The sequence below is a fragment of the Vicugna pacos genome, chromosome 32, assembly GCF_048564905.1.
Source record: "Vicugna pacos chromosome 32, VicPac4, whole genome shotgun sequence".
Taxonomy (NCBI): Eukaryota; Metazoa; Chordata; class Mammalia; order Artiodactyla; family Camelidae; genus Vicugna; species Vicugna pacos.
In genome coordinates this window covers 7,810,217-7,830,520 of record NC_133018.1, presented here as the reverse complement: position 1 = coordinate 7,830,520, position 20,304 = coordinate 7,810,217, and the positions used below count along the sequence as shown (strand labels likewise).

Sequence of the window (20,304 nt, the reverse complement as noted above, 5' to 3'; positions counted from 1 at the left end):
AAGTTCTAAGTGACTTCACTCGCTGGCAAGGTAAACAGTCTCCCCAAGTCTGAAGTTTGCTCACCTGTAAAGTGGGTACAATGACAGGATGGACTTACAGGTTGATTGTGAGGACTGGTGAAACATTTGGAGCTGATGCCCACTGAGAGCAGGGAGACTGGGTCTCACCTGTTGTGGTGGGTTTTGTCTTTTCACCGCAGGGGGGGGTGGTCCAGGCAGGTGGACTTGCATCTGTGCAGTGTTCTGCCCCTGGCAGGGCGGTGGCAGTGTGGAATCATAGCGCACCTTAATCGTGGACCTTAGCGAGTCCAGGAATCCTCTTCATCTGAACATCCAGACACATCATGTTTTTAAAGTGGGTCCAGGCACCCCAAGGACTAAGGAATGTGTTGTCCCAGGTAAAAGTGCTCTGGACCAGGACTCAAAATCCATACTTGGGCTGTCACTGGCTCAGGAAAATAGAGCTCTTTAGCTAGCTGTGCCCGCCTCAGTTTTCTCATCTGTGAAGGATGAAACAGTGGGACGTACTTCATGGGAGGGTTAGTGTACAAGCGTGAAGTGCTTAGCACATAGGAGGAACATGGCACCTCTTAACTCCTTTTCCTCTTTCCTTGCAGCAGAGCTCAGTGGGGTCATGATCACCATCCATGTTTTGTGAAATATGTACCACACTTTCATTTGCTCTCAGACCAGTATAAAAATAGGAAAAAAACCCTCTTTAAATTAAGAGAGACTTTTAAAACAAAGAGAACTTATGCTCATTGTCTCATAGAAAGGCTCACCACTACCAGGGCATGTTTTTGGCAGATCCAAGGATGCAAAGAGGGGTTCTGTGGTTAAACAGGCTTGGTAAGCATTGAACCCATGGAATTAAATAGGTGTCTTTCCTGCAGGGCAGGTCGGAGTCTATAGCATGTGAGGTGCGCTTTGAAACAACAAGATGGGCTGATTACTCTGCTTCACCAACTGCATGGCCAGAGAGTGCTTTGCTGGGCTCAGTTTCTATAAGGCGCGTTTTTCTGAGGTTGGGGGAATAGAAGTAAAAACTGGAATGGCTAGTCTCTGCTGGCACTTCAAACTCCTGGAAGTTGAGGTCTCTGCTTTAGCTCTTTAGCTATTTCATTTATATCTCTTTTTCTAAATGGAGGTACTGGGGATTGAACCCAGGACCTTGTGCATGCTAAGCACACACTCTACCACTGAGCTACACCCTCACCCTTCTAGATCTTTCTTTAAATAACTCCTTTGTGTAACTTTCCTCTCTTTTTATCTGTTCTTGGCTTGATGCTTTTCGTGATCAGTGTTTTCCTGACTTGGTTTCCCTATTACACAAACATTGCGCGTATGTGATTTGCCTAATAATTATCTCTCAAGAAGCTGCTCTGATCCCTTCTGGGGCAGGTACACCATGGGGCTGGCCAAGGTGAAGCAAGGCCCTGCTCCAGGAGCCTGCAGCCAAGAGAAGTTCCCAGCTCTCCCACCACCCGCTGCCCCGTAATGATTAGTTGGAATCCAGGACAGCAGTACAAGAAGTGTCGTGGGTGGGTGTGATGGAGTGCCTGCCGAGTGGGCCGCAGATAAGCGCCGTGATTTCGGAGAACGCTTCATCATTTCGCCGTAAGAACATGTTAACGGGTGATTGTTTGAATGTCTCCAGCTAATAGGATATTATTCATAACACTCTGGCTAGTTGGAATGGAAGATGATAAGAATTTAAATCCTTAATGGCTTTCTTTAAAGGAGGACTTTCCCAGGGGGACCCAGAACCCTGGGAATTTCCTCCCTGTGCCCCGGCAATATCTCTGTGGAGGAAATTGGCTTCAAATGAACCCCACCAGGGAGGCACAAGGGTAAAAGGAAGAGGACAAAAAAAGGCAATTGGCATTGACTGGGCACCTACTATGTGCCAGGTACCGAGATATTTTTACACTTTGTCCCAACAACATCTCTGTTGTGACCAGGTACTATTATAGCGCACATCAGAACTGGGAGGCTCTGAGAGATGAATTGACTTGCCCGAGGTATCCTTGCTGCTGCTGGAGTCATGATTTGAGTTCCAAAGCAATTTTCTCTCCATGAAATGCAGTTTCTGGAGAGGAGAGTTGTCTGAAAGAAGTAGAAGCCCTTGGATGAGATTTGAAAGGTGGGAAAGAAGGAGAAGCCATAATACCCAAGAAGGGGCTGCAGGCAGGTGCAAGATGTTGGGAAAAGGAAGGCATGGGTTCTGCAGGTAGCGTCTACATTAACTTTGGGAATAGTCAGCATCTAGAAGACATGCAACCAACATTTCCCATGAATACTTCCCAGGATTCCTATGCTTCTGGGTTTCCTGAGCTGTGTCACCTTCTTTCTTTCCAACAATTAAGGAAACTTCTAACTCCTTTTATTAAATCCCTTCCTGCTTGAAATACCTTGAGCAGTGGCTGAACCTTGACAAAGTAACCTTCCAGTCATTTTACAGACACACAGACACACAGAGACACACACACAGAGACACACACACACACACAGACACACACACACACACAGACACACGCACACAGACATGCGCACACACACACACACACACACACAAGATCAACTCATCAGGATAACTTTCCAAGAAAAGAATTATAGGTCAAACATCCCTGGGACATGTGATATAAAAATCATCATCATCTATTTTGCAACATGAAAACCAATTACTAGAAGTCTGGGAAAATAAAGAGCCCACACTATCTTTTGTTAAACAACTGCTTTTTCCATGAAATTAAAGCCGCTTTCTAAATGAAAAGGGCAGAAATGGTGGTGAAATTCTTCAGTAGGCCAAATTCACTTTCAGTGGGAATGCACCATAGCATCTGGCTGTGAATATTTAAGAGCGAATCCGTTGTTTGTTTGTTTGTTTGTTTTCATTTTTGCAGGGTACAAATATCCAACATTTCTCCAGCCTCTCCACTCTTTTTCCTCCGGGTCTTATCAGCCTTAACAGTGGAAGCTGCCTTGGTTTTCCATTTGCAAAGTTCACAATTCACCCAGCCATGAGCTGTGCCTTTAACCACCGCTAAATTGTTTCCTGACAGCCCTCGCTACAATTTTCTTCCCTGACATTTGATTTACATATGATCTTTAAGCACTGCCATGGCGGTAATAGCAATTTGGTTAATATTCCAAGAGCTCCCCCATGCCCCACACCTTGCAGGGACATTTCATTGCCACAGTGTGGCAAAATGCATGTACCAAATAAATGTATTGCTAATGAAATAAACGGATTAGGGGGAAGAATCAATTGCCCTGCTGCCTGGATGAGGCACCAGGAGTTAATTTTGTCTGGATCTGCAAGGGTAACCTTTAATAGAATAGGCTTTTTACCTAATTGGAGGGAAAGTAAATGAAGTACAGTAATATTCCATGATGCATTGTATGAATTTACTTCATTTTCTCTTAGTCTTGCTTAATGAGTGTTTACAGCACAATAGAATTTATAGTTTTCTTCCTCTCCCCATTTTTCTTTTTTCTCTAGTCTTCACTATTTTCTTTTTTTTAATATCTCACTTTCTTTCCTTTCTCCCTCCAACCTTCCCTTTTGTCTTCTTTCCACCCATCCATTCATCCATCCATATACCCCTCCATCTCTCCCTCCACATCTGTACCCTCCATCCCTTTATTGCTCCTTCCCTCCCACCATCCATTCATCCATCCATCCATCCGTCCACCCATCCATCCATCCATTTCTCCATCCTGCTAATAAACTGTGGTCTCAAACCCAAATGTCTTCAGGAGCCATTGATATAAATGAGTAAATCTTTATTGGGGCCTGTGGTAAAATGGAGCCATCACCATCATCACTTTCCCCACTGTCAGCATCCTCATTGTTATCATCATCATCATCATCATTTCCATCATATCTGTCATTTATCGAATCTGTTCATTTTCCCTCCATCCTTTCAACATTTATTGAAGGCTTACTGTGCTATTCAAGACCTGATTCACCTCTGTGAATGTGACAATAGAAAAAAAAAGTATAGCAAATAGGTCACTTAGACCAATCTGCCTATCTGTCTAATGCCTAGACTCCCACTTGGGATTTCTCTCTCTCTTCTCCTGATGGAGGTGTTGAGATTATGTTGCAGTGAACACATCTGCCAAAGACTGGAATCAATAGGTGTTAGGTGAACGGTGGCCAGACCTATGGAATCAAGTAGGAGAGGTATCTAAAAAGACTAATGAGACAGGTCAGAGCATATACAGAAGTTTCAGAACGTGTGTTCCTAGCATGAGGTCATGCACAGGAGACCAGACACCAATGGAAAGGACCAAACATGGCTTATTGAATGAAGAGAGGTCATGAGTTAGGGTGGGAAAAACACACTAGTAGAGTGAGGCCCAGAAGCCCAGGGCGGTACCAGGGACAGCTCCAAGGCCTTTCATTGGGCAACTCTGACCTGTCCAGGTCACATGACTGGTAAGAGGCTAGGATTCTAATCCAGGATTTCAGAGCCCACAGTGATCTTCTGACTTCAGCATATCAGAAGCCCCTTAGAAACTTATTTAACCTGTTGATTCTTGGAAGTGACAAAAGCTCCCTTTTTTGGCCAAATTTGAGTCAGGCTCCTCTGAGTCCTCTTTCTGATTAAACTCTGATCATGGACTCTGTCCTTGATCCACTTATTCTAGTTTTAGTAAGACTCCTGCTGCGTCGGTTTGCCAAAACCCCCCATCCTTGCTCTGATCACCCTCGATATCTTATCGAATTCCTAACCCCCAACCTTTGATATCTTAACCACTCTGGCCTGCCTTCAGCAAGAATCCTGTTAGGTCAGTCTAGCAAAGAATTACCCTACCTCTTAATAATTTTCTATTCACAGATGCCCCCCAACCCCGCCCCCAATTCTGCCCCTTGGCTATAAATTCCCACTTTTGCTTGTTGTATTAATTTGGAGTTGAGCCCAGTCTCTCTCACCTATTGCAAAATCCCTGTTGTGGTAACTATAGCTTCCCCACTCCCTTGAATGAGGTCTTCCTCACCATTTTTAAACAAGTGACTGAATAATATTTTTCTTTAACAGGGCCCAAGAATCTACATTTGTAATCAACTTCCCAGCTGATTGTGATGCAGGTGTTTTGCAGACCATACTTTTGAAAAACTCCATCTGAGTCTTGTTGGGGAATATTTAGAACAGTCTTGTTTTATTTATCCAGCATCCCTTGGCCACTCAGTGTCTTGATTCTCAAGGGAGAATCGATGTGGGGCTGAGGTAGTGGTAGGGACATCACTTCCGTGCACATGAATTTTTTGTTTACTAAAGATTTATAATTATATTTTCAAGGACATGATTTAATCTACTTTAAAGGCACTGTCTGTCATCTGCCTATTGAGCCCCAAATCTCTAAATGAGTCCTGAATTTAGATTTTTATTTCTAGGTCCAGTCTAGGGCCAGTCATCTCCTGGGAGCTTACTTTGTGCCAGGTCTCGTGCTAGACACTGGGGGTGCAAAAATGAATCAACCAAGATTTTTACCCTCCAGAAGCTCAATGTCAAAAACCACAGTCACCCCTCCGTTCTTGCATTTGTTGGGCTGGGGCCCCTAGAAAGCATTTATCCTTTTGTTCAGCTGTCTCCTCTTCTCCCTCTTCTCTTACTGCAGACTTCTGCTTGTGTAAACTTTGCTGAGAATTTGAGCAGAAATAGTAAATAATGAAGCTCCAGAGGGTTGCACTAATTTCTCAGACATTTAATCAATACGGAGCTGCCCTGTTCATTACAGCTGTCAAAAATATGCAAAATTGTCCATCTGGTTCTCTCAGGTACGAAGCTCTGAGCTGGAGTCACCAGTTGCTTGGCTAATTACCACGCCCCATTTTCCCCTCATTCCAAGGCCTCTCCATTAACCACGAGCTACTAGCTCAAGTATAAAGGCAAACAATAAATATTTGAAATGGCATTACCTGGGCTGGGGTCCTGAACAGTGGTTGAGTTGGGTCACTACAAATGAGGAATACAGGTGGAGTTTTGTGGGAGAGCAGCCTACCCTGTCTTCTCCCCCTGCCAGGATTCTCTCCAGCCCTCCACCTCCTTCTTTCTGAGGCCCCTCCCTGCCCCTCAAGTATTTAGACCTATTAAAAACCAATGGGGGGAAAAATGATCTATACAAAAGCTTTGCATAAAAAAGTGATCAATGCAAATTCCTCTGAGGAAATTGCTTCAACAGATGGAAACGGCCCATTTGCAACAAATGCCGCTGGCTGTGCAGATGGTAATTATGGGATGTATGTAAACATGCAAGCTCTGGCAGGCAGAGCAAACTGCACTGCTGAACTCAGCCGGCATCGAGGCCACCTGCCCTGGCACTGCCCCTGTCCTGACTAGCCTGCAGGCCAGGGGTTCCATAGGAGTCCAGGGACACCTAAGGATTTCGGTTTGGAATTCCAAGATCTATTAGCCTAGTTTCAGTTTAGTTACAAGTCCTTTTGAAATGGGGGTTCCTGGCTGCAAACCACATATCCTCTAATCTTTTGGTGGACCAAGGCTATGGCATGGCTTCCTGGAAGAAAGAAATCAACATCTATTGAGCACTCACTGTATGCCAGATACTAAGCTTTTAGCCTTGAATACATTCTCTTGTTTAATATTCACAAATACCCTGGTGGGTTGGTGTTATCATTATTGTCATCATTACCGCTGTTTTTTAAATGGAGAAACTGAGGCTTGAAGTGGTGAAGGAAGTTTCCCGAGATTATAAGGCTAGAAAGTAAGGGAACCAAGGTGTATCAGTTAGCTATTGCTGAGTAACAAACAATGCCAAAGCTCAGTGGCTTCAAACAATAAGCACTTATTATTGCTGACAAGTCTACAGGTCAACTTAGTGGCTCTTCTGATCTTGGCTGGGCTCAGCTAATCATTATTGGACCCACTCATGCTTCTAGATGGTCTAGGATGGCCTTGCTTAAGTCTGTTATTTGGTTGACTGTTGAGCTTGGTTGATGGGGATTAAGAACCATGTGTTTTTTATCCTACAGCAGACTCATGGTAGATGAGCTGATTTCAAAATAAAGAACATAGATGCATAAGGCCTCCTGAGGCCCAGGCTTGGAAAAGATACACAATCTCCTCCACCAGATGGACAATCCAAACTGAAAAGATAGAGAATTAGACTCCACTTCCCAACTGAAGGAACTGTAAGGACACATTGCAAATGGCAAACACACAGAGGGATAGAAAGTAGGACCAGTTTTGTAAGCAATATATCACATAAGACTTGAACTTAGCGTTCTCTGGTTCCAGGTTCATAATTTCCAAGGTCATCCACAGGAGCCCATCATTTCAGACAACTTGGCATTTTTGGTCCATCTCACCTTGACTCTCTTCTGTCTGCAAGTAAATTTTGGTTCATCCTTTCTCTCTCTCAGTGATTCTCACTCCTACTCTCAGCCTCTTTTCCTTGGGCATCTGAGCGGGACATGCACGAAATTTGGAGTCAGCATATTTGACTTCTGGTTCCACCTCCATCAGTGATGCACTCTTGGGCTTCAGGCAGTCTCTCACCCTGCATGGATCTCAATGTTATATCTGTGCAGTAAACAAGATGGAGAAGATTTGATCTGAGATTCCTTCCACTCAAATTGATTACGATTCTGTGAGTGGTAAGAGGTTCTGCAGCTCTCGTGGTCCAGCTCATACTACCATTTGCCTAGACCCTGTGGGTACTTGACTTTGCAGTCTGTGGACTTAGGACCCCTCCAGCATTAAAAGTCTCTGGATCTGGTCTGTCTCAACAACCTTGTGAAGAAGGTAGTATTATCAATATATGCACTATACTGGTGGGGAGATGGAGGCTTAAAGAATTGAAGGGACTTGTTTAAAACTTCAAAGTCCCTGAGTGTGACCTGGAGATGGATCCCACATCTCTTGACATCCAGCCCACTGAGAGAGGACAGAGGCCCAAGAGGGGACCCCAGGCTGGAGCTGGAACCTCTTTAGGGTCCAGGAATCTCATTCCCTGGTCCTGTTGAATCATCTAGTTTCCTCATCCTTCTGACGTTGCAGAGAAGCCAGACTACTCTCCCTGATGTCCTCAGCTCCCCCCACCCCCGCATTGATCTCCAGCTTTATGAGGGTGACAGGCCATACCTTTTAATTGCATTATTACATCTTTATGGTCTGCTGATTGAGCAGGTCGCCTCCGCTGGGCAGCCAGGCCCTAGAATTTATATGCGGAACTGAAACGTTTATTGGAATCATATTGATAAAGGCATATTGTGAAAAGGCCCGTGACTCTCAAGAAGAGACTGGGGTCCTCAGGAGGCAGAGGGAGAAGGCAGGTCAACATACTCCCGAGGAGTCCTGAGGTCACTCATGAGATATGAGGGCAGTGCCTCCCTTCATCCCCTGCCCAACTCTTACATATTTTCTCTTTCATCAGCCTGCTAGGTTCTGGTAGGAAAGAGCAGGTGCCCAGAAAAGCTGTAAGGAGAGGGGCTGGGAGATTTATGAAGAGGGGCAGTATCCAGATTCTGCCCCAGGTGAGATGGGGAGGGCCCTTTGGGTCAAGGTTCTGAGTGGGCAAAGGTATACAGCAGAGACTTTCATGGAGTAAAAGATCTGTAAGGAAATGATCTGGCCTGCGTGCCAACTCCACTTGAATGTCAAGTATGCACCTCAAACTTGCTATGCCCCAACCTGCACTACCCCCCCCCAATTTTACTTGCTGACATATCCATCACAGGTGGCAGATCCACCCTCCCGGGGGGCTCAGGACACCTTGGAGTTGTCTTTGATACTTCCCTTTATTCCGTCCCCTACTTTTCATTGCAAACACTGTGGGCTGTACTTTCCAAACGTCTGGAGAGGCTCTGAGTTCCTTTTGCACCTCCACTGTTTCTACCATGCAGGAGCCCCCATCAGCCTTCTTTAGATCATTTCAGTAGACTTGGAATAAAGTTTTGGTTCAACTGTCTTCTTAGAAGATCTTCCGTGATAACCCTATTGATTCATAATTCTCACCTCACAGCACTGTCTGCTGCCTGTTCCTGCTTTGTTTTTCTTCATAACCCTTCTCTCCATCTACTGTGAGATTTAATTTATTATCGTTGTTATCTTTCTCTCCCACTTGAATGTAAATTCCTGGAGGGCAGGGAGTTCCTACTGGCTTATTCACTACTGTATCTCCAGCACCGAGAACTGTATCTGGCATATAGTAGGTGCTCAATAAATATTTGTTTAATGAGTTCGTGAACAAATTTGGTTGGAGCCAGGTCCTGGGGGACCATAGATGCTGCACTGGGGACTGGAGCTTGTGCCTTGAGCTCTGATTTCCACCCTGCATCAAACAGTGGGTTGGTGGAGCCCTCATACACATCCAGGGTAATCAGTATGCCTTCCTGAATCTCTGAATTAGTAATATCCTGTGCCAGAGAGTCAACCCTAAATGGGGAATTTGGAAGAGGAATAGCTCGGGGGTTAATTTGAATGTATTTCCGTGTCTCAACATCAGCACGTTCTAGGAAAAAGGAATCTGCTTTGCATAGTAAATGGTATTTGGTGCATAGCTTCTTTCTTCACATATGACCTGGGTCATCTGTCTTTTTGATTCTGAAGGACTTAGGTGCCAAGAGGGAGGGATCTGTGGTGCAGAGTTAATTGGTGGCAACTAATTACACCTAGTTTGTGAACTTCTCCAGGCCATACACCACCCACGCGTTGGTTCAGTGTTGTAACGACCACCTCCCTTTTCTAAAGTGCTTCTACCTTTGACGAAAAGCAACGGCATATGGCCAAGTACACCTCCAGGAATCTCTCTTCAAAGAGGGCAGAAGAGGTGAGGATTTTAGGGTTGGGGTCTTCAGTTGGAATGGTTAGATGACAGACTTTAAGCCAGACAGCTCTGGGTTTAAATTCTAGTTCAACCACCCACTAGCTGTGTGACTTTGTGTGAGTCCTTGACCATGGTGGGGCTTCAGTTTCCTCATCTGTACAACAGAGATGATAGAGTTTTATGCCCAGTGTTCTTGGAAGACTCAAATGAAATGACCAGGGGATGGAGTGACTTTTATTTAACAGTGACTGTGACTGAGCACATGTGCAGTTCCCCAAAAAGTGTCTGTTAGAAGTGTATCTGAAAGCATGAGTGATTGTTGAATGAATAAATGAGGGTACACTATTCAGAGGTTACAGAGATGGATAGTCCCCAATTAAGAAAGATGACAAAACTTTGGGTTGCTTGACCCTTCTGGAATCAAAGCTGTGGAGGCTGTTCATGAGAAATCCCAAACTTGAAGAATCCTAAAGAATCAGGCTTGAGGGAATATTTGAGAGCCTTCTTATTTTGAAGGGGAGTAGAATCAAGGCCAAGACAGGGGAAGTGATGGGGCCAAAGACACACAGCAAGTGAAGGGCAGAATTGAGGTTGGAACCAAGGTGCCCTTTTTCTTACAACATTTCCACCCTGCCCTCTCAACAGGTGCTTTTTCCAAAGCGCACAGGAGGGAATGGGGCAGAGTCTAGACCTACGATTCAAACATCGAGTTCAGAAGGAGAAGAAAATAAACAACACTCCTGGGCCCCCTCCTGACCTCAGCCACAGGCCTAGGAAATCCCCAAAGCCGAGGATGGACAAGAACAAACTTTGTGAGGGGTCAAGAGATGTGAGAAAAGGAAGGCCCTGTAATTAATAACCATCAGCAATAGATTGTGTTGGGGTGAGCACTGAGATGCATATTGATCAGAGAAGTAAACACAAATTGCTGCCAGTGTCCCATCAGCCCTTGGTCAATATGCTTCCGTATACAAAGAAGCCAGGAGCTGTTGCTGACGCTGGAGATGTCTTAATCAGGGTGGCCGAGGGAGCGTGCACCTCCCAGAGCTGAATCTGCTTTGTGAGCTACTCTGGTCTAGATGCTCTTTTCATTCATTCATTCATTCATTCGCTCATTCTACATATTCTAAATGCTTATGATACGTTAAGCTTCTTGGAGGCATTGGTGTAGAGCAATGGGCAAGAAGGCCATTCTTGCCCTGATGGAGCTCACAGAGTAGATAAATAATTTCAGATAGTGTTGAGTGCTGTGAAGAAAGTCACATAAGGGAGGTAGAGGAAGACTGGGTGGAGGGGGATGGTATCTCGCTGAGATTAGACAATTGGGAAACACCTCTCTGAGAAGGTTACATCTGTGCTAAGATACTAAGGAGAAGAAGGAGTTAGCCCCGTGAACACAGGAGGAAGTGTGCTCCAGGTATAGGGAGCAGCATGTGCAAAGGTCCTGAGGTGGGAGGGAACTTGCGATGTTGGAGGAACAGAAAGGAGGAAGGAGCTGGATTGTTCTAAGTGATGAGGCCATTGGAGTATGATCAGCCATCCCCTTTCAGTGTGGGCATTTCAGCAGTGAGACATTTATTCGCCTGAAGTAAGGGACAGGCTCCTGGCTGGAGACTGGCAGACCCAGCCCTGCCTGAGTGTGGAACTCTGAGCCAGCTCCACCCATCACGGGATCTCCGTTTCCTTATTCACAACACACAGGACTTGGGCTCGTGACCTTCCAGCTCTGACATTCTGTCATTCGTTCAAGGACACGGAATGCAAATATCTAACCTCTATGTATATCAGTCCCTGACCACTAGACTGAAGCTCTGGTGAACACACTGAAGGCAGGAGGCCCAGCAGGAAATCTAGGGACCATCAGAGAGCATCTTGGGTTGCAGATCACCCCCCCAGCCCTTAGTCTCCACTTTCTGACCCCCAGGTATCTCAGATGCCAGATATGACCTGGGGGAAACCACCTGGTCTGACCCATTCCACCTTGGGACCAAGCTGTGGTCTTGGCCAGCACAGGTCCATGGCCCTCTGAGGATGCAGACTTTCTGAGTGATGTTGGGTAAACTGAGCTCCATCCATCAGTCTCGGTGTCTGAGGGAGGTGGTGATGATAGTGGTGATGATTCTGGTGACAGGAGAGAGAGCAAGATGCAGAAAAGTGTCCACCTGAGAACAACACAGCTGCGGATGTGGGTGCGAGGCACACGTGTGGGCAGGTTCATGTTGGAGTGTGTGTTGTGCAGATGCATCAGGCTCTGTGGACACGTGTGAGTGTACATCTAAATGCTGAGAAGGCAGGGGCTGCATCTTATCTCCCTCACTGCTGAATTCCCAGCACCTGGCACGTGGTGTGTGAACAATAAACATTTGTAGAGTGAATGCATAAGTGTGTGCTCGCATGTAAAAGTTAAAGTTATCTGTTTTCTAACTTGACAATCTGTTATTTGAGCTTTCTGCCCAGGAAATACATTGAGAAAATACTTGGCATTCTGATCTACTCCCACCGTTTTTTTTTTAAATTTTATTTTTTATTTAAAAAATTTTATTGATGAACAACATACGTACACAAAAGAGTGCACATCATCTCTGTACCTCTTGTTGGGTTGTCATGCAGTGAGCACTCATGGAAGTGCCGCCCAGATGGAGAATTAGCAGAACGTTCCCCGTGCCCATGAGTTCCCATGTGCCCCATTCAGTTACTATCCTCCACGGGCACCTGTCTTACAGCAATGCAGCATAGTGATGCCTGTCTTTGCACTTCACATAAATGCACTTGTGCAACTGGTACTCATTTGCGTTGGCTTCTTTCACTCAATGTTGTGTTTTTGAAAATCATCCACGTTGCCCAGAGAAGGACTGTTTATTTTCATTTTTATATAGCAAGGGCTGGCAGATTTTCTCTGGAAAGGGCCAGACAGTAAATACTCAAGGCTCTGCAGACTATCCTGTTTCTTTCGTAACTGCTCATCTTTGCCATGTAGAGCGAAGGCTGCCAGAGACCAGAGGTAATGAAGGGACATGGCTGTGTTCCAATAAAACTTTATTTACAAAACCGGAAGTGGTCGGATACAACCGTGGGCTGGATTTGCCAATCTAATTATGCGGTATGCCTTTCTGGGAATATGACACAATCTTTCCGTTGAAATGTGGATGGAGATTTGGGGGGTTCTCAGTTTTAGGCTATCACAGAGAGTGCCGCTGTGCGCATGCACATCTTTCAGGGCTCGTGTGTTTTCAGTTTTCATTTTGGTTCCGTGTGTACCTAGACGTGGGATCTCTGGGTCGTAGGAGGTACTGTCAAACGAGCAATTGTAGCCCTGCTGATTCTTAATTAGGTGAGCTCTTGTGTTTCCATACTATGCAAGTGTTTTCTCCACTTTCTGCATGCTGTTGCTTTGCATAGACACCACTTATTTCCAGCACCGTACCTGCACTCAGAGGCTGCGACTTCATGGCAGGGGCACAGGGAAGACAGTCACAGGCTTGCCTGAAGCATGGCTGAGCCATGCTGTGACATGAACTCGAGGGGCTGGCGACACAGTGACTCAGGCCCATTCAAAGGAGCCAGCTCGGGTGACAGGTTTTATAAGCTCAACTCCTCTTTTTCGTACGTTTGCTTTTCCTGCCATTTCATCTCCTGTTTCCTTTACCACAGTAACTCACATCTCATGGCAAGCAAAGGGGTCCTTACCTGTAAAATGAAAGAAAAGTTGGATCTTTAACTAGGGCTAGTTGGAAACAGCTCTGACCTGTGTTTCTAAACCAGGTAATCAGTTCAGTGACCATGTGGTGTTCCTTTGAAGACCTCCTACCCTAGGTCCTTTCAGCAGCTCAGCTCAGAAAGCCAGCTGGTATGACTGGACTTGTAAGTACCAGCCATCCACGTTCCTGTGCCAGCATTCTGGCATGCTGTATGATAGCTAAACACGCACCTAAGTTCAGATCCTCACCTGTACCATTAACATTCTGTGACTTTTGGCAGGTTATTTAACCTTCCTGTGACTCAGCTACTATATATTATTAGCTCATCTAATTCCTCTAATGACAATAAGGAAGCAGGTACTGTTACTGTCCTCACTTGACAGGTCTGGAAACCGTGGCTTAAAAATTTAAGGACTCACTTGAGGACACGCCCACGTCTAAATCCTGGACTCCAACTTTAAAGACCATCTGTTGTTCTGAAACACTGGCCCCAGTTATGTGCTAAGATGGTTTCCTTTGGAAAAGTCACCATTTTTGCTTTTGAAGTCCTGAGTTTGGCTCATCAGGAGCAATCTCCTTTGCTTGGAGAAATAATTCAATGTTGGATGCAATCATGGAAAAAGTGAGTTCCCTCCAAATTCTTGCAATGAGACAGTCAGTGCTGAGGACAAAATGTTGAGGTCTTTTGAGGAGACGGTACCTCTTAGTAAGTGGAGATGCATACTTTTTTTTTTTTCCCTCAGTAAAAATCCCTGCTGTTTTAAATTTCCAACAACTGGCTCACTGTTCAAATACTGGCGTGGAGTGAATTTTTCATGCCATAGGTCATCTCTGATGTCATGGCATCTCTGATGAACTCTGCCAGTTTTGAGAATCAAGGCAGCCAGAAGTGAAACTGATCTTTGCAAATGTATTTCCACTTCCCCAGAAATAGAAGATGTTTGTTGGAAAGAGTTAAAGCTGCCCAGTCTATTATTAAATATCAGAAGTAAAGCGACCTGCTTTCCACCTTCCCCATGATGATGTTTTGTTCTGTCAGAAAATTTAGCAAGTGTGCCTAACACTTCTGTTGGCATCACCTGGCACATATGCCCATGGAATTCATCTGTAGGAATGAACCAGTGGTGGGTTTCTGGTTGGGTGTCTCATGAATTACACTGGTCTTAAAATATGGTCAGGAAGGGCTGGGTTTGAAGTCCAACAAGGAGATCACCCTGTGCTCAAGGCTTGTGCTTTGAGCCCTGAGCACAAAAGGAAGCCTTTTACATCAACATTGGCATAAAACCAGGATGGCGCCCTCCCCCCTGTCCCCAGTCAGAAATGGCCCCTGTGAGCTACTGATGTTGGGAGTGGCAGGTCATGGAGTAACTCAGAGGTCAAGCTCAAGCTCTGGAAGATCCAGGAACTACAGATAGAGGCCTATGGTTCCTGGAACATCAAAGGACCCCTAGTCTGAGACCCTGAGTCTAAGTATACAGAATTGTCCCCCCTCCAGAGGCCAACAGTAGGGAAGACACCACCTTCTCAGGCAGCCTAAGTTTGGAGAAGGATAGATGTCAGGCAGGACCATCTCGCCGTGAGAGAATTCCTGTTTCCATGTGCTGTTTTCCAACTGGGAGTTTGTTCAAGATCATTTTCTTAATTAAGCATTTCTAGTGCGTTGTCAGTGAGGAGGTGGGCAGACTTGTCCACCTGTCTTGTAGGTGTTTTCAAGTGTGTTACAGAAAAGGGCAGGAATGTGTTGGCAAAGGGAACTTGACAAAACCGTCCAAGAAACAAACTTACTTGTGGGAAAAGGGATGAGATTGCTCCAACCATCAACACTGGAAAATCGAAGCAGCTCACCCATATCCAGCCTTGGCCTGGGTTTAAACAACCCAAAGAACGATTCGCTGATGTTCCGGGCCCTTGGATCCACCGTCAGCCTGGGACCCAGGCCTTGGGTAATGAGCAGCCCAGGCGGTGAATGAGGTTTGGAGGTGAAATCCATCTGAGGCCTCTCTCCCTGCAAGTGTCTACAGCTTAATAATTGCTTCCTTGCTCCCTCTGCATTCTGGGGTTCAAGAGAAGCACCAGCCCCCACCCCCCAGCAGCATTATGCAAATAGGGCCCAGTGCATTCCGGCTGCGGCATATAGAATATGTAAATTTATGATGGTGGCGGAGGCTGCTTAAGACAGAAGATTTCTCAATGATGAAATTAGATTTTCTGGGAAGAAGCTTCCGAGGACCTGTCTTCTGTTCCCCTGACTCGTGCTGTGCCGTAGCCACCAAACTGGTGCTCTGGGAAATAATTAACTGAATTACAGGCTCAAACCTATTTAAAAAAAAAATAAAGAAGGAGAGAAGAAATAGACCAGGTTGCACGAGGCCACAACAAATCCATACTTTATGGAGCTTGTCAACAGAAATGGAGGCTGGGAGGGAGGGAGGGAGGCGGGCGGGGGGAGTGTCGGGCTCTGGTTGGCAGGAGGAACTGACACGAGGTGGAGAGAGCCTGCACATCACCGTGGCCTTGACGTGGGCAAGGCTGGGAGAAGGCACAGAGCTGTGGGCCCTGGTTTCTGCTCCAACCCGGCACTGCTGCTTTTATCTGCTTTATGTACCTGCCTTCTCCCGTTTACAAGAAGGCATTTATGTCACATTAGAAAAATGGAAAAATCAGTTATCTAGACCAGATCAAACTTGAACACGCATCACACTTACCAGGAGGGCTTGTTAAACACAGATTGCTGGGTGCTTCTCCCAGAGGTTCGGATCGAGTCAGTCCAGGGAGGGCTCAGAAATGTGCATTCCTGACAAGCTCACAAGTGGTGGGGACACTGCTGGCCAGAGAACACACTCTGAGGATCACTGCCCTAGACTAAAAAGTCTTCATTTGGGAGATGGGGGAGACAGAGGCCCAAAGAGTTAGGTGATTTGCCAAAAGTCACCCCGTGGAGTCAAGACCTGGGTACAGAGCTGACTCCGTCATCATCATCATCATCATTGTCGCTGTCATCATTTTTGTTGTCACTCTTCTTTGCTGAGCGCTTTCTATGCACCAGGCACTTCTACTCCTCACTTCATTTAGCCCTTGCCATAATTCTATACCAGAACTGCACTGTTACCCGCAAGGAGGATACTGTTATCAATCGAATGTTTGTGTCCCCCTTCAAATTCAAATGTTAAAGCCCTAACACCCAATGTGATGGTATTTGGAGGTGGGGTCTAGGAGGTAAGTACGTTTTGGTGAGGTCGTGAGGGTGGGCCCGCCACGATGGGATGTGTCCCAAATAATAATAAGAAGGTAGCTCTCTCTCTGACACTCTCACACACACACACACACACAAACACACATTCTCTCTTCATGTGCACACATAGAGGAGGTGATGTGCACAAGCTATGAGAAGGCAGCCACCTATAAGCCAGGACGAGAGCCCTCACCAGAAACAGAATCTACTGTGCCTTGACCTTGAATTCCCAAGCCTCCAGAATTGTGACAAGGAAATCTGTCCTTGAAACCACCCAGTCTTTGGGATTTGGTTACAGCAGCCCAAGCAGATTAAGACAGACACTGATGCTCAACTTCAGGGGGCTTTGCCTCCTGATCCCCTGGCTTCTCATCTATAAAGTGGGGAATTCTCACTCTTCAGAATGTTGGGAGGATTCTGTGAGATTTTACACATTCTAGCACAGAACCTATGACATCACAGAGGCTCAGTTATTAAATCAAAGTAATTATTGTTGTTCTTGTCATGACTGTTACTAATCAAATGGTGGAGATTGGGGTCATGGAGTGAGCTTGGGGTTTGAGGACTAGTCCAGTCCCAAACTCACCTGCTGTGAGACTCGGTCATATATCAGCACCTTCTCTAAGATCCAGTGTTTGTAAAGGAGTGGATGGAACTTAGTGGCTCCAGAAACCCTGCTGATTCTGTAATTCCAAGTGTGGGGCCATCTCTCATCCCCATGTTGCCCCACGTGGGTGTCCTCCTTCCTCCCCTGGACTATTGCTCAGCCTCCTTCTGGCCTCCTTGCCTCTGGTCTCGCCCCAGCCCCTCCACCTTTCTAAAATTCTCAGATGGCAATCATACAGTGTTCTCCTGCTCAAACTCTTCTGTCGCCCTTTCCCTTCCTTGGATCCAGTCAAAGCACCTCAGGTTGGCACCCAGACTCCCTCCTGCTGTGGTCCCTCTCAGCCTCTCATCTCCTGCCTCTGCCTCTTACACTCTGTTTTTCCAATGGAATACCAGAAGTCTGTGTTAGCTCTCAGGCACCATGCTCTTTCCTGCCTCCCTACCCTTGTTCTTGCTGTGCCTTCTTCTAGTGCTCCATCCTTGCCCTTCCTCTCTTTGTCTTCAAACTATTTGAAGTTCAGGGTTTGGCTCAGATATGTTCCTTCACTTCCCTTCTTCCTGTCTCCCCCGCCCCAAAGCTGCATAAGGTCCTTCCTCTGAGCTGCCTGTATCCCATCCTAGTAATTAACACTTCCTATTATAATGGTTTACTGACTTTCTTGACTTTTCTGCTGGACAGTAGCTAATTTAAAGGGAAGAGAAAACCTTCTTCATCAGCACTCTTTGGGAATTTTCTATTTTGTTGTTTGCTTTATGTGCTGTCTGTAAGCGTCTTGAGTCCAGGGTCTTATATAGTTCACTTGCCACTGGAATTGCAGCACTTATTTCCATGCCTGGCACATGGCAGGTGTTTAATCCTTGAATTAATAAATCTGAAATCTTGGCCCATTTTCACAGATTTCTTAGTAACCATTCTATCCCTGCTGCCTACAAAAATGCCTGGTGTGGAAATACTCAGAAAATAGTTACTGAATGAATAGGTGAATGAAACACATGACTTTACAGATAACTGTATTAGTCAGCTGTTGCTGTGTAACAAACAGCCACTAAAGCTCAGTTGCCAACAACAATAGGTATTCTCATCTAGCTTTATTCTGTGAGTCAGCTGGGGCAAGTCTCAGCTGCAGGTGGTGTCTGGCTCAGCTCCACATGTCTGTCATTATCTGTGGGCCAGCGATCTAGCCAGAACCTGGGGAGGACAGAGGTGCAAGAGAAGAGGTAGAAACATACACAGTTTCTTAAGGTCTCATCTCAGAACTAGCAGCTTGGCCCTTCCATTCCTATACCGTTGGCCAAAGCCAGGCATGTGCTCAAGCTCAGTCAGTGGACAGAGATGTACCCTACAGGAGGAGGGACTTCAAAGTCCCATGGCAGAAGGCCAGGACACACCAAGGAGTGAAGGATCAGGGCCAATAAATCTGTTACCTCCAATGACCACCTCCAGTCTCCAGCCCAGACCTCATGGCATGTCAGCTACCACTCGCTGTGACTGCAGAGACAAAGTGACCATGGTGGCCCTCCCATCTTCAAGACCCTAGGACATCTTTGCACTCTGTGCATTTTACTCCCTGCTTCATCTCCCACCTTGCAATTTTCAGAGATTTTTCTGGAGCCCACACTAAACAGTCTCTAGTCTCTGCCCACAGGCACTGCTGTGCTGGGGCATGTCACAAGCACACCTCCTAGCCTGTCTTCCTCCCTGTCCTTCTCCTGGTCCACAGCACATGTTGTGAGGGTCCCCCTGATGTTTAATGCATGAGCTCCAGTCCTCCCTGCAGCCACCGCAGACAGATTCTCTCAGCATGGGAACGGCCATGAAATCAGATGACTGTACAGGAAACAGTGCCCCCCCCAATCCCCGCCCTGCCTCCCCGCCTTCCGATTGTTGTGAGGCTGCCCTGCTTCGACTCACTTCCAGTTTTATAATCTCTTTTATTAATGTGCCGGAGGCAGAGAAGAATGCATATGTAATTTCCCCTTAATGGCTGGTGGAACTTCTTTTTGCTTTCTTTCTGAGCATTTGTTTGTGGTGTGCCTGCACACACGCGTACACACACACACACACACACACCCACACACCACACTGTAGGTCAGGATGCATTGAGTGACAAGGCAGTGGATGTCAAAGTACAAACACAATCCTGGAATATTTTAGCAGGAAAGGGTCTGAATTTGATGGCTGCCACGTTGCAGTCCCAGAGCCCTGTTCTTCCTCAAAATAGCATCAGAGGGTGCTGCAGGGTGAGAAAAAGTGTGTGTGCTGGGCGGCGGGGAGGGATGTTTGGCTCTTCCCTGGACCTAGCTTCAATCAGATCATCTCTATTCTACCTGATTTGTGTATCGTGGTTACATATAGGCTTGTTTGGAATTAAGGGAACTTCTGCTGTACAGAATACACAATCACTGCTATTTCCTCTGCCTCTGGGTTCCCAGAAAGGTCAACCAAATCTCAGAGAGTCTGTGACTTATTCAAAAGGGCCTGGGGGGCCTGGGGACTGGGCCCCCAGTGTCCTGATTCCAAACTTGATGCTTTTTGCTTGCAAACAGGTTATACCTCAGAATGCTGAGTAGCTTCACTAAAATGGTTTGATAAATCCTTTTTTTCCCTCGTCTCCTAAACACATTGACCACGGATGCTAAGCTAAAAGGAAAAAGCCACAGTGGGGAGATCTCCTTTTGCTCACTGCAGAGAAGACTAACATTGGCCGAACACCTGGCATGTGCCAGGCACTGGACTGCGGGTACTTCAGATATGTATTATCTAACCCAAACCCCACCACCAATGGGAATTATTGTTTCCTGTGTCCCACATGAGGATGCTGAGGTTAAGACGGTTAAATAACTTCCCTCACCCAGGACACAGGGAAAATGAGATTTAAATGGGGATTCTCCTTATGTTAAAGAGAGGACAAAGTTTCAGAGCGCTCAAATTCTTCCTGTAGCTTAAGCTACAGTCAGAATTATTCAAATGAT

The 20,304-nt window shown here is 46.1% G+C and overlaps 1 long non-coding RNA gene across 2 annotated transcripts; it reads right to left on the bottom strand.

Moving 5' to 3' along the window:
- Positions 1-12,814: 12,814 nt before the first annotated feature.
- Positions 12,815-17,091, bottom strand: LOC140690928 (uncharacterized). Of its 2 annotated transcripts, XR_012066310.1 has the most exons (4): positions 16,919-17,091; positions 16,199-16,314; positions 15,279-15,498; positions 12,815-13,482 (listed from the first exon to the last, which is right to left on the bottom strand). It is a non-coding gene; the product is annotated as an uncharacterized lncRNA (long non-coding RNA). The 2 variants fall into 2 exon arrangements; XR_012066309.1 differs by lacking the exon at positions 15,279-15,498.
- Positions 17,092-20,304: the final 3,213 nt, after the last annotated feature.